The sequence below is a fragment of the Microcaecilia unicolor genome, chromosome 4 (genome assembly GCF_901765095.1).
Source record: "Microcaecilia unicolor chromosome 4, aMicUni1.1, whole genome shotgun sequence".
Classification (NCBI taxonomy): Eukaryota; Metazoa; Chordata; class Amphibia; order Gymnophiona; family Siphonopidae; genus Microcaecilia; species Microcaecilia unicolor.
The window spans coordinates 286,757,343-286,770,576 of record NC_044034.1 but is presented as its reverse complement, the minus strand read 5'-3'; the positions used below and the strand labels follow the sequence as shown (position 1 = coordinate 286,770,576).

At 47.7% G+C, this 13,234-nt stretch overlaps 1 protein-coding gene across 1 annotated transcript in view; it reads left to right on the top strand.

The window, feature by feature from the left end:
* Positions 1 to 13,234, top strand: part of STARD7 (StAR related lipid transfer domain containing 7) — a 79,783-nt gene that overhangs the window by 28,397 nt on the left and 38,152 nt on the right. The window lies entirely within an intron of this gene.

Here is a 13,234-nt window from a genome sequence, read left to right as displayed (position 1 = left end):
TGCACCACAACCCTGTTTATTGGTATTGGAAAGCACGGAGGCTTTCGAAGTATAGCAGCCTTCTTTGTTTGTAATTGATTGAAAAATTGATTGAAATCCAGCACGGAGGTTTATTAAGTATAGCAGCCTTCTTTGTTTGTAATTGATTGAAATCCAGCACCTAACTAAAATGGCGACTAAAATGATAGCGGGGATGGGACAACTTCCCTATGAAGAAAGACTAAGGAGGCTAGGGCTTTTCTGCTTGGAGAAGAGACGGCTGAGGGGGAGACATGATAGAGGTATATAAAATAATGAGTGGAGTGGAACAGGTGGATGTGAAGCGTCTTCACGCTTTCTAGAAATACTAGGACTAGGGGGCATGCGATGAAACTACAGTGCAGTAAATTTAAAACAAATCGGAGAAATTTTTTTTTAACCCAACGCGTAATTAAACTCTGGAATTCGTTGCCGGAGAACATGGTGAAGGCGGTTAGCTTAGCAGAGTTTAAAAAGGGGTTAGACGGTTTCCTAAAGGACAAGTCCGTAAACCACTACTAAATAGACTTGGGAAAAATCCACAATTCAAGAAATATGTATAGAATGTTTGTATGTTTGGGAAGCTCGCCAGGTGCCCTTGGCCTGGATTGGCCGCTGTCGTGGACAGGATGCTGGGCTCGATGGACCTTTGGTCTTTTCCCAGTGTGGCATTACTTATGTACTTATACACACCTAGGCTAGCGTTTTTCAACATAAACCGTATTAGTATTTTGTATACATAAGTGTGCTTCATGACTGTCAAGCAATTTAATGGCTACTACCCTGAATTTCTAAGAAGTAGACTAGGATTCCATTTCCTGCTTGGGCTCCTGTCCCTGATGCACTGTATCATCTTAAGAGATGAGCACTTCCATCTGCTTCTTGCCTATTTTGCAAGTCAGTGTTTTCTAGGGGAACCTAGTAGTACATCAGTTCTGAGGCAGTAGCTTTATTTAGAATCACTGTAAGTTTGAAAAGAGGTTGTATTGGGCAGGTGAGTTAAAGTTCTTCATGATAGATGCAGTCTAGTGAGGTTATTATAAAGGGGCTCCAGTTTGGAAAGCTGAAGTTCAAGTGAAATGAACAAAAATGGAAACTAATACTTAAGGCTTCTGACTTTAGATGTTTATAAAATGTAGATTTTGGTGTTTATTTTTTAGCTGATTGGATGCTTAAAATCAGTATTTTTTTTAAATTAATTTTTAATTTTTATTGTAAACAAGTCAATAGCTCATCATACATACATTAAATAAATCTTCCCAACTACTACTACTATTTAGCATTTCTATAGCGCTACAACCAAGTAAGATCACCTTCGCTGTACAATATTCAATAGCAAAGTGCTAACATTGTATGCTCTAACAGTGTTCTTCAATGCAAGGCCTGGGGTACAGTGGTGGCGTCCCGTTGTCTTTCTGGTTTTTTTTTCTGCATTAGGAATAGACATACTGGATCAGACTATTGATCCATCTAGCCCAGTATCCTGCTTCCAACAGTGGCCAATCTAGTAACATCCCATGTTACCAATCCCAGGGCAAACGGTGGCTTCTCCCATGTCTATCTCAATAGCAGACTGTGGACACTTCCTCCAGAAACTTGTCCAAACCTTTTTTTTAAACCTAGATACGCTAACCAGTGTTGCTACATCCTCTGGCAATGAGTTCCAGAGTTTAACTATTCTTTGAGTGAAATAAATATTCCCTTCTATTTGTTTTTTTAAAGTATTTCCATGTAACTTCATTGATTGTCCCCTAGTCTTTTGAAAGAGTGAAGTCTGTTCACCCGTTCTACACCACTCAGGATTTTTTTTTTCTTTTTTTTTTAAATCTGTTTATTGGTTTTCAAAAAAAGAGAAATATACATCAACATCTTGCTACACAACCACTGTAAGTGTAGTACATCAAGGTATCAACCTCTTATAACTCAATTATTTGCTTACAACTTTTATTCTCCCCCTTTCCTCCCCACCTCCCATTTCCCTCCCTCCTCCCCTCCCACCTCAGACATCTTATAACTTATATCCTTACAATCCATTCCATTGTTCATATGATTCCCATATTTTTTGAAACTTCTGGAGTTGCCCCTTTCACATTGCTGTCAGTTTTGACATTTGATACAGATAGTGTAGTCTACCTTCCACCACCTGCATGGTAGGGGTCTCCTTCTGTTTCCATGCTTTTGCCAGTGCCAGTTTCACCGCCCCAAAACATGAATAGCTAACTTATGACAGTGTATTGGGCTCTTTTCAGGCCGTATATGAAGAAGGCAGTTCTCAGCTCGGTTTGGATAAGCTATCTCAGTCATTTCTCTCACCTTCCCCACGATCTCTGTCCAATATGTTTCAACCTTTGGGCATTCCCACCAAATGTGCCAGAATGTACCTTTCCCTCCAACAGTCTGTTGATATATGTGTGTAAAACTTTTGTAGTCTCATCGGCGTATAATACCACCTATAAAAGATCTTATAGCCATTTTCAGCTAGTGGCTGGGCGATAGATGACTTCAACAGATGTCTATAGCTACTCGCCCACCACCCTTCCGTGTACTTGTTCTGAAGCTCTTTTTCCCATCTCCCTGTATAGAAATCCTGGGGGGAGGAGAGCAGCAACAGAGCTCTATATAGCCGCGTAATGCCACCTCTACCTCCCCCCCCCGCTTCATAGCCTTTTCCAGCTCCGTTTCGGCCAGTTCAGCTCATCCCTGGCTCGCCTAACTATATAGTTCCTCAGGCAGTTATAATATACTATGTCTCTCTCCTCCAAACCATATTCTTCCTGTAACTCTTCAAATGCCCAAGCTTCTCCATTAGTCCACACCTGGCCCAACTTATATAAGCCTATCTTAGCCCAGAACTGGAATATCTTCTCCTCCCTCCCCAAGGGGAAGCCCAGCGCTCCTTCTATTGCCATCTGTAGGAAGTATTTCCTATCTAGGAAAACCCCTCTTCGCAGTTGAAGCCATGTGTTTAATATGTGACCGAGGCCCACCAGAACCCTGTCTATCACCTCTAATATTTCCCTTCCCGTTTTCCATAGTATATCCCCTGTATATCTGGTACCCATCCAAGCTCGCTCCCAGTGCAGCCACTTTTTGGTATTGGTAGGGTCCCATTCAGCTAGAATTCTCAACTGTGCTGCTTGATAATAAAGGTAGAAATTAGGGACTCCCATTCCGCCCTTATTTGGTCTTTGATACATCATACTTCTACGCACCCTGGGGGGCCGCTTTCTCCAGATATATGTGAACACTTTTTTAGTTAATTGTTGAAAGAAGGCCGGGGGATTGGAATTGGAAGGGCCAAAAATAGATACAGCAACTTCGGTAAGAGCATCATTTTGATAGCATGGATTCTACCCACCCATGATATCGTGAGACCCTCCCATCTGTCCAGGTCTTCCAGCAGCTCTTTTATCTTCCTAGGGAAGTTCTCCTGATATAGATTCTCTATTCGCGGGGTGATCCTTATGCCTAGATACCGTATTGCCTTAGGTGCCCATTTAAACGGGTATGTACTCTGCAGTTCTTGGGCCTCTCTCTGGGGTATAGTAAGATTGAGTGTCTCCGATTTATTAACATTAATTTTAAACCCCGAGAGTTCCCCATATTGCAACGTCACCTCCATAACCTGCTGTAGCGATTGTTTAGGCTTCACCACTCAGGATTTTGAAGACCTCGGTCATATCCCACCTCGGCCGTCTCTTTTTCCAAGCTGAAGAGCTCTCTTCTTTAGACTTTCCTCATGTGAGAGGTGTTCCATCCCCTTTACCATTATGCTCGCTCTTCTTTTTTGAAATACGGTGACCAGAATTGAACGCAATATTCAAGGTGAGGGCACACCATGAGCGATTCAGAGGCATTATAATATTCTTTTTTACTATCCTTTTCTAATAATTCCTAGCATCCTGTTTCCTTTTTTGGCCACTGCTACGCACTGGACAGAAGATTTTTAGTGTATTGTCTACAATGACACCTAGATCTTTTTCTTGGGTGCTGACTCCTAAGGTGGACCGTAGCATCATGTAACTGTGATTTGGATGATTCTTCCTAATGTGCATTACTTTGCATTTGTCCTTATTAAATTTCCAGTCTTCCAGTTTCCTAATGTCTTCCTGCAATTTTTCAGGCTGTATGTGCTTTAACAGCTTTGAATAGTTTAGTGTCATCTGCAAATTTATGTTTAAAACTGTTTATTGATGACTCGTAAACCACAAATATACAAAAGAAAGAGCATGTCATAATATGCTACTCATTACATTATCTAATCATTCATATAACTCTGTACAATAACATATTGTCATCCAGTTTTTGCACGTTAACCCTCCTCCCTCTCCCCCGCCTTCCCCCCCCCCTATTCATACTTACTAGAACCCCCAGCAGGTTAACTCAAACCATAGACTTCATTTGCCAACATAGCAAAAATCTTCAGTCTCTCTGAACAAACTGGCAATGCCATCTAAATGTTCTTCTCTCCTTTTTAACTAAAACTAGTTCCTTCCCTTGTTAGAAATTCCATTTCAACAAATCTCCCTCCAAATTCCTCCTTCCTACCCCCCCCCCCCCATGCGAAAACAATAAACTGTGTGTGTAGGTAAAACAAACAAAATCATTCAATGGTCAAAAATTGAGTGGATAAGCTTTGCAGAGGTGAAGATATTACAAAGAATTCACCACCAGGCTTCTCCCTCGTGGGTGCAAAGATTGTATATAGGGTCCCCAGATGTTAAGGAACTCTGTCCTCCTCTTAGATGAATAGCATAAGCCCATGAAATTTATTCTCCCAGTGCCAGTATTCTGGTGGAGAATTACTAACAAAGACTCAAGATAATACGCTTGCCCACCAGACAGGCTTTACGGACCAATTGCCTAGCAGGACCAGTCTGTAATACAAAAAGTTCATATTTATCCAAAAGAACCCCGACGGGTAAGCGGTATTCTGGAACCCAAAATAAGCATCAAATATTGTAAAATTGAGGTCCCTAATCTTTGCACCCAAATACAGTCCCAAAGGGAATGAAAAAAAGTGCTGGCATTTTGCACACAAGGGCGTCTCCACACCTCCCATTTTAAAAATTTGAACTTTGGTTAGATATGCCCAGTTTAAAATACGATACTGGCACTCCCTAAGATTTGCATTAACTGTCAGTGTGGGTCAGTGGCGTAGCCAGAAAACCAATTTTGGGTGGGCCTGAGCCCAAAGTGGGTGGCACAAAAGTTTCTCTTCCTCGCCCTACCTTCACCTCAAAATATAAATACTTTAGCTGATGAGGATCCTCAAACTCTGTCAACTGAAGACTTCCTCTGAAAGTGGCCAGAACTTCCTTTTACCAAGCTTGGCAGGCAGTAGCAACATCCCTAGGCGACCGAAGCTGGCACCCCTTGCATCCTTAGTTGTCAGTAACTCAGATGCTGTTGCCAACTGCAGAGCTTGGTAGAAGCAAGTTCTGACTGCCTTTGGAGGAGGTCCTCAGCTGGGATGCTTAGGGAGGCCCACCAGCTATAAAGCAAGGGTAAGGGCCAGTGTTAGACATGCTCTAGCCCAGGTCAGAAAATAAAGGAGGGCACTCTCTCCAATCCCCTCTCTTCCCTGCCTCCCTTCCGATTTCTGTACCTGCCATTACTATCACACTGACAGACCCTCACCAAAAACAGAACAAGGGATCACAAGTTAGAAATAAAAATATTTACACAAAAATTGAAGTGAGAACCCCAAGAAGTTAAACTTAACATGTACTACAACCCTGGAGAAATAAAAACCAAAAGTGCATTTCCTTTCTACTGAACACAATGCAAAGACATTTGCTATGCACTTTTCACAAAGCTAACATATTCCATTTAAACATTCAAAATAAAATGCTTTTTTCTACCTTTGATGTCTGGACATTTTATTTTTCCATTATGTTGCTTCTAATTTCCTGTCTGTCGTCTACTAATTCTCCTTCAAGTGACTGCTGTCCATTTGTCTTTTCTCCTCTCTACTGTCTATTCCCTCACTACATCTACCTCTGACATACTGATCATTCCTTTTTAGCTCTTTCCTCTTTTTTTTTATTTTTTGCCTGTCAACTCAAATTTTACTCTCTTTCTCCTTCTTTTTACTTTACAGCTGCCTATCAGATCGTCATCTTCTTCTCTCACCCACTACCTCTCCCATTACCCAACTCACTCCTTCTCCAGCCATTCCCTTTCATCTTTAATCTACTCCCCATTACTATATTTCTATCCTCTCATCCATTTTCTTGCCACCCTCTTCCACATGGTTCCACCATTCCCAGCATCTTCCTCCATCCACCCTTCTAGCTCAGAATCTACTCCCTCTTTCTTCCCTCCCTGCTCTCGTAGCCCAACATCTCCCTGTCCTTTCTCTTCTCTCCTCCCCTGTCCCCCATGGTCCAGCATTTCTCCCTCTCTCTTCCTTCACTCCCATTGTCTGGCATCTCTCCATCATTCTCATTTGCTCCTGGATCCAATATCTCCCTCTCTCCCCTTTCCTATGAATCTCCCCTGCCTCTCATCCAACCCCATGTCCTACATCTCCCCCATTGTCCACATCCTTCTTTCCCCCTTCCTTGTACCCCAGATCCAATATCTGTCTTCCCCCTCCATCCCATGCAGCATTCTCTTCCTTCCTCCACCATGTCCAACATTTCTGCCTCTCTCCCACTGTCCACCATCTCTGTCTCCCCCCTCCCTTGTGCCCCAGAGGTCAATATCTCTTTCTCCTCCCATACAGCATCTCTCCCTTCCTCCCATCCACTGTCATGCCCATCATTTCTCCCTCTCTTCTCTGGGCACCATCTCTCCCTCCCCTCTACCCCCATATACAAGATTTCTCCCTTCCTCCCCTCCACCCTCATGCACCATCTATCCCTCCCCTTCACCTCTGTGTCCAACATTTCTCCCTGTGTTCTCCCTCCCCCTCCGTGCAACATTTCTCCTTCTCCATCCACCCTATTATCTCTTGTCCCTATCCCCCCTCCCTCCAGGCAGCATTTCTCCCTCTTCTCCGCTATATACAACTAATTTCTCCCTCTGCTCCGCTGCCTGCCCGGTACCTTGGCTGAGCCCAAACTTTTAGCTATGGGCACTTCTTCCCAGGCTCCGCTTCGCTGCACGATCGTCGCTCCCTGCATTCTTCTTCTCGCAAGTCATGCTGCACGCAGCGCTGCCATTCACACAGGCAGCTGCGCTCTCCTTTGCCGCGTCCATCCGGTCCTCTGATGCACTTCCTGTTAGGACCGGATAGACGCGGTAGGGGGAAGCACAGCTGCTTGTGTGAATGGCAGCGCTGCGTGCAGCGTGACAGGCGAGGACGGAGAAGAATGCAGAGCGATGCAGCGAAGCGGAGCTGGGGAGAAAAGGCAGCCAGCGAAGAAGAAGGTGGATGGGCGGGCCTGGAGGCAAAGTGGGTGGGCCTGGGCCCATCCAGGCCCACCTGTGGCTACGCCCCTGGTGTGGGTATCTGAGATGTCAGTATAATGAAGTCTAAAGAAAGATTAGGCCTAATCAAATCCCTGGCCCAGCGCAACCTAATATATTCTTTATCTTGCTGAGCCTGAAGAGTAGCAAGTGCTATGTGAAGGCCAGACAGACAACCTATCTTCTCTCACCAGCTTAAAAAATTGTCGCAGGCGATGACTATGTCAGGATTCCAGGCCCTCTGCATTCAACAAGCGGACATAATGAGTCAGTTGATTATATGCAAAAATATTATTGATTTCTATACCAATCCCTAAAGCTCACAAGCTCAGCAGTGCACCCCTATTAGTCAGAACGTGCTCCAACCGGGTAATACCCATTTGTGTCCAACCACAGAAAGTACTATTTTCATTCCCAGGTGAAAACAACGGATTCCCTCCAATGGGGAGCAAATCAGATGTATGAGAGTCCAAACCCCAGAACCTAACCACATCCATCCAGAGCATTCTCAATAGGTACAACAATAAGCTAGCTCTAAAAGGAGGGGGAATAGCCAAGCGCGGCGCTTGTAGTAGAAAATAGAAGTGGCAAGGAGCAAAGTAACTAGCTTCCAACTGTCTCGGCGTATAATCCTGCCTATCAAAAAACCAATCCTCCAGATAGCGGAGTAGGCAGGCCCAATTATACCATCTAAAATCCAGCAAGCCTAACCCACCCTCCCTCCATGAACCCATCATAAGTGGCAATGAGAGCTTGGACTTTTTAACACCCCCCCCCCCCCCCAACAGAAGCGTCCCAACAGTTTATATAGCAGATTCAAATACTTCCTTAAAACATAAAATGTCATTAGCTGCATCACATAAAGCCATCGCGGGAATTCCACCATGCGAAACAACTGAATTCCACTGTGCAATGTGAGCGGTAATGCTAACCATGCCCTCAATCTTTCCCCTGTAGCCTGCAACAGCCGAGAGGTATTCAAATGATACAAATCAGACGTCTTCATTGAAAGCCTCACACCAAAATAAGGGAAGGAGCCCTGTGCCCAGCGCAGCGGAAAACCAGTCCCCCACCCCCTCTGTACCTCCACTGTCGACGCCAATGCTAGTGACTTAGAATAATTAAGTTTAAATCCAGCATAATCTCCAAATTATTATTATTATTGTATTATTTGTTACATTTGTATCCCACATTTTCCCACATATTTGCAGGCTCAATGTGGCTTACATAATATATAATACCGTGAAGGGATCGGTGAGGTGTACTAATAAATCATCTGCAAAAGCCGACAAAGTAAATAGTGACTGACCAATAGGAATGCCTACAATCTCTGGATGTTGGAGTATCTCTGTAATTAGAGGGTCCAAAGACAAAATGAACAAAAGGGGAGACAACGGGCATCCCTGACGCGTGCCCCTGGAAGTACAGAATTGCTGAGAGCACACCCCATTTTACCCATATGTAAGCTCGTGGATCTGTATAGAGAACCCTAACTGCTTCTACAAAAAACCCGTCAAGTCACTTTTTCTGAATCCCAGTGGTTTGAGATTCTTCTTATGCGCATAAGTTTTCAGTGTCTGCTGCTATCAGAGGCGAATTTGAAAGTTGTGTTGACATTTCACCCCCATCCTTTTACAAAATATGTTCCCTAATAGTTCTGCTCATATTGCTGGAGGGGGTGAGGTGTACCATTTTGAATTTTGATCATGCTTAAGAGTCAGTTTTGACCAGGTATGAAAGGTCCTAAGATCTGAGTAAACAGCAAGTTTCTTTGGCTACCCTTCCTGATAAAATGATACAAGTGCCATGCCTCTTGGTGTCTTGACTGCCCTGCAGGTTTCACCAGATGTCTTGTAGTAAGTACAGCTCACATTGCATCTTTTATATTTATGGATGATTTATATTCTGGCAGGGCAGACTTGATTTTAATTGCTAGTCAGGAGCAGGGTGGATTAGGTTTAAATCAAATCAGTTTAAATCACTAATCAGGAAGCTTATATTTAATCATCATTTCTAGTAAAAGTGCATTTTTGTTTGATATAGCTTGAATGCATATTTATCAATATTCAGATGTAGGTTTCATTTTTAGAATGTAGCTAGGTACACCCTAATCCTTATAAAGTAATTCTAGATTGATGGTTTGATCATTTTATATAATATCAAAGCAGATACATATGAAGTTATTAGGAGGTAAGCAAGCTTCTGTTGAGTTCATGGATGGTTGGAAGATACCTTTGATATCATATTGTAGGCGAATATAGATGCTTCTCCGAGGACAAGCAGGCTGCTTGTTCTCACGACTGGGTGACGTCCGCGGCAGCCCCCACCAACCGGAAGAAGCTTCGCGGGCGGTCCACACGCAGGGCACGCCCACCGCGCATGCGCGGCCGTCTTCCTGCCCGTGCGCGACCGTTCCCGCCAGTTCCTTTTTTTCCGCGACTGGAGAGAGTCGTGCCTTCGCCGCTCTCTCTGTTTTCAGCCCCGGAAAAACCGTCGTGTTTACGCGAACTTCTTTATTTTATTTTACTTAGTTGCCGCGTGCTCCACTTTTTCTTTCTTCAAAAAAAAAAAAAAAAAAGGAGCATGCGCTCCATTTTTCCCCTCGTTTCTAGCGGGGGCGTCGCGTTGCGGCCTAGTGGCCGCACGGTCGATTTATTTTTCGAGGTGTGATTACTGCCACCATCGACGACTTTAACTTCGCCGACACGATTTTTCCGTCGATGTCCTCGAAGGTCCCGAGTGGATTTAAAAAGTGTGGTCGGTGCGGCCGGCCGATCTCGCAGACCGACACCCACGCTTGGTGCCTCGGGCCGGAGCACAATATCAAGTCGTGTTCCTTGTGTCTCGGTCTCCGGAAACGGACTCAGGTTGCGAGGCAAGTTCTTCGGGACCGTCTTTTTGGAACTTGCGCCGGCCCCTCGACGTCGACCTCGACGGCATCGGTATCGACGGCCGGTTCTTCGGTACCGGTATCGAGGCCCGAGAAATCGGCACCGATGGCATCGACCCCAGGAGCACAGGTCCCGTCGGCCCGCCGGTCCTCCGGTGAGGGTAGGGGTGAGAGGCCGCGTGGGCAATCGGCCCCGGTCACTCCCTTGGCCCATGGCCCTCGGGACCGAACCCTGTCTGACCCGGTTCCTCAGGACCGAGGGGGATCGACCTCCTCCTCCTCTGCTCCACTTGGCGCTGATGACAGGCACCGCAAAAAATCAAAAAAGCACCATCATCGGTCGCCCTCGATGCACCAGGGTTCTGGTGCCGGCGAGGAGTCGACGCCGAAGCGTCCTTGTCGAGAGGAGAGATCCCCTTCGGTTGTGGAGGTACCGACGCGTCAGGGTCCCAGCACTTCGGTGCCGTCTCCTGGACCCGAGCAGCTTCCGGCACCGACACCTCTACCGGCCCCACCGTCTTTCCCGGCAGCGGGCCTGGACGAGTGCCTCCGAGCCATCCTTCCGGGGATCCTGGAAGGGCTGATGCGCCAGGCGGTGCCGGCGCTGCTTGCGCCCTCAGCGCCGTTGACTGTGGCGCCGGCGAGCTCTAGCCCGGTGCCGAGGCCGTCGACACCGCCGCCACTTGCGGCGCCGGTCTCGACCGCCACGCAGGTGGAGTCCCCGTCGATGGAGGGAGCTTCGTCCCCGCCGGCGCGGGAGTCCACCGCTCGACGACACCGAGGCCTCGGTGCCTCGACGTCGAGCCGGGCCCGGTTAAGGACTCAGCTACATGAGCTTATGTCCGATACCGAGGAAGAGGCCTCGTGGGGGGAAGAGGAGGACCCCAGATATTTCTCCTCAGAGGAGTCTGCGGGCCTCCCCTCTGACCCCACGCCTTCACCGGAAAGGAAACTCTCATCCCCGGAGAGCCTCTCCTTTGCCTCTTTTGTAAGGGATATGTCTATCTGCATTCCCTTCCCCGTGGTCTCTGTGGATGAGCCGAGGGCTGAGATGCTCGAGGTCCTCGACTATCCATCACCACCTAGAGAGTCCTCCACGGTGCCGTTGCACAATGTCCTCAAAGAGACACTGCTTCGGAACTGGATGAGACCGCTATCTAATCCCATCATCCCCAAGAAAGCGGAATCCCAGTACAGAATCCACTCTGACCCAGAGTTAATGCGGCCCCAATTGCCCCATGACTCGGCAGTCGTGGATTCTGCTCTCAAGAGGGCACGGAGTTCGAGGGATACCGCCTCGGTGCCCCCGGGGCGGGAGTCTCGCACTCTGGACTCGTTTGGGAGGAAGGCCTACCAATCCTCCATGCTCGTGACCCGCATCCAGTCATACCAGCTCTATACGAGCATCCACATGCGGAACAATGTGAAGCAACTGGCGGACCTGGTCGATAAGCTCCCGCCGGAGCAGTCCAGGCCTTATCAGGAGGTGGTCAGGCAGCTGAAGGCGTGCAGAAAGTTCCTGTCCAGGGGTATTTATGACACCTGTGACGTGGCATCTTGTGCTGCGGCCCAAGGTATAGTGATGCGCAGACTCTCATGGCTGCGTGCCTCTGACCTGGACAACCGCACCCAGCAGAGACTGGCCGACGTCCCTTGCCGGGGGGATAATATTTTCGGTGAGAAGGTCGAGCAGCTGGTGGACCAACTGCATCAGCGGGAAACCGCCCTCGACAAGCTCTCCCACCGGGCGCCTTCAGCATCCACCTCAGCAGGTGGACGTTTTTCCCGGGCCCGGCAGGCTGTACCCTATTCTTTTGCAAAGCGTAGGTACACCCAGCCGGCCCGAAGGCCTCGTCAGGCACAGGGACAGCCCCAGCGCGCTCCTTCTCGTCAACAGCGTGCGCCTAAGCAGCCCCCTGTGCCTCCACAGCAAAAGCCGGGGACGGGCTTTTGACTGGATCCACGGGAACATAGCCGCCCTCAAAGTGTCCGTACCGGACGATCTGCCGGTCGGAGGGAGGTTAAAATTTTTTCGCCAAAGGTGGCCTCTCATAACCTCCGACCAGTGGGTTCTCCAAATAGTACGGTGCGGATACGCCCTGAATTTGGCCTCCCTGCCACCAAATTGTCCCCCGGGAGCTCAATCCTTCAGCTCCCATCACAAGCAGGTACTTGCAGAGGAACTCTCCGCCCTTCTCAGCGCCAATGCGGTCGAGCCCGTACCACCCGGGCAGGAAGGGCAGGGATTCTATTCCAGGTACTTCCTTGTGGAAAAGAAAACAGGGGGGATGCGTCCCATCCTAGACCTGAGAGGCCTGAACAAATTCCTGGTCAAAGAAAAGTTCAGGATGCTTTCCTTGGGCACCCTTCTGCCAATGATTCAGAAAAATGATTTGCTATGTTCCCTGGATTTAAAGGACGCATATACTCACATCCCGATACTGCCAGCTCACAGACAGTATCTCAGATTCCGCCTGGGCGCACGGCACTTTCAGTATTGTGTGCTGCCCTTTGGGCTCGCCTCTGCCCCACGAGTGTTTACAAAGTGCCTCGTGGTGGTAGCGGCGTACCTACACAAGCTGGGAGTGCACGTGTTCCCATATCTCGACGATTGGCTGGTCAAGAACACCTCGGAGGCGGGAGCCCCTCCGGTCTATGCAGTGCACTATTCAACTTCTGGAGCTGCTGGGGTTTGTAATAAATTACCCAAAGTCCCATCTCCAGCCAACACAGTCTCTGGAATTCATAGGAGCTCTGCTGAATACCCAGACGGCTCAGGCCTTCCTTCCCGAAGCGAGGGCCAACAACCTCTTGTCCCTGGCTTCGCAGACCAGAGCGTCTCAGCAGGTCACAGCTCGGCAGATGTTGAGACTTCTGGGTCATATGGCCTCCACAGTTCATGTGACTCCC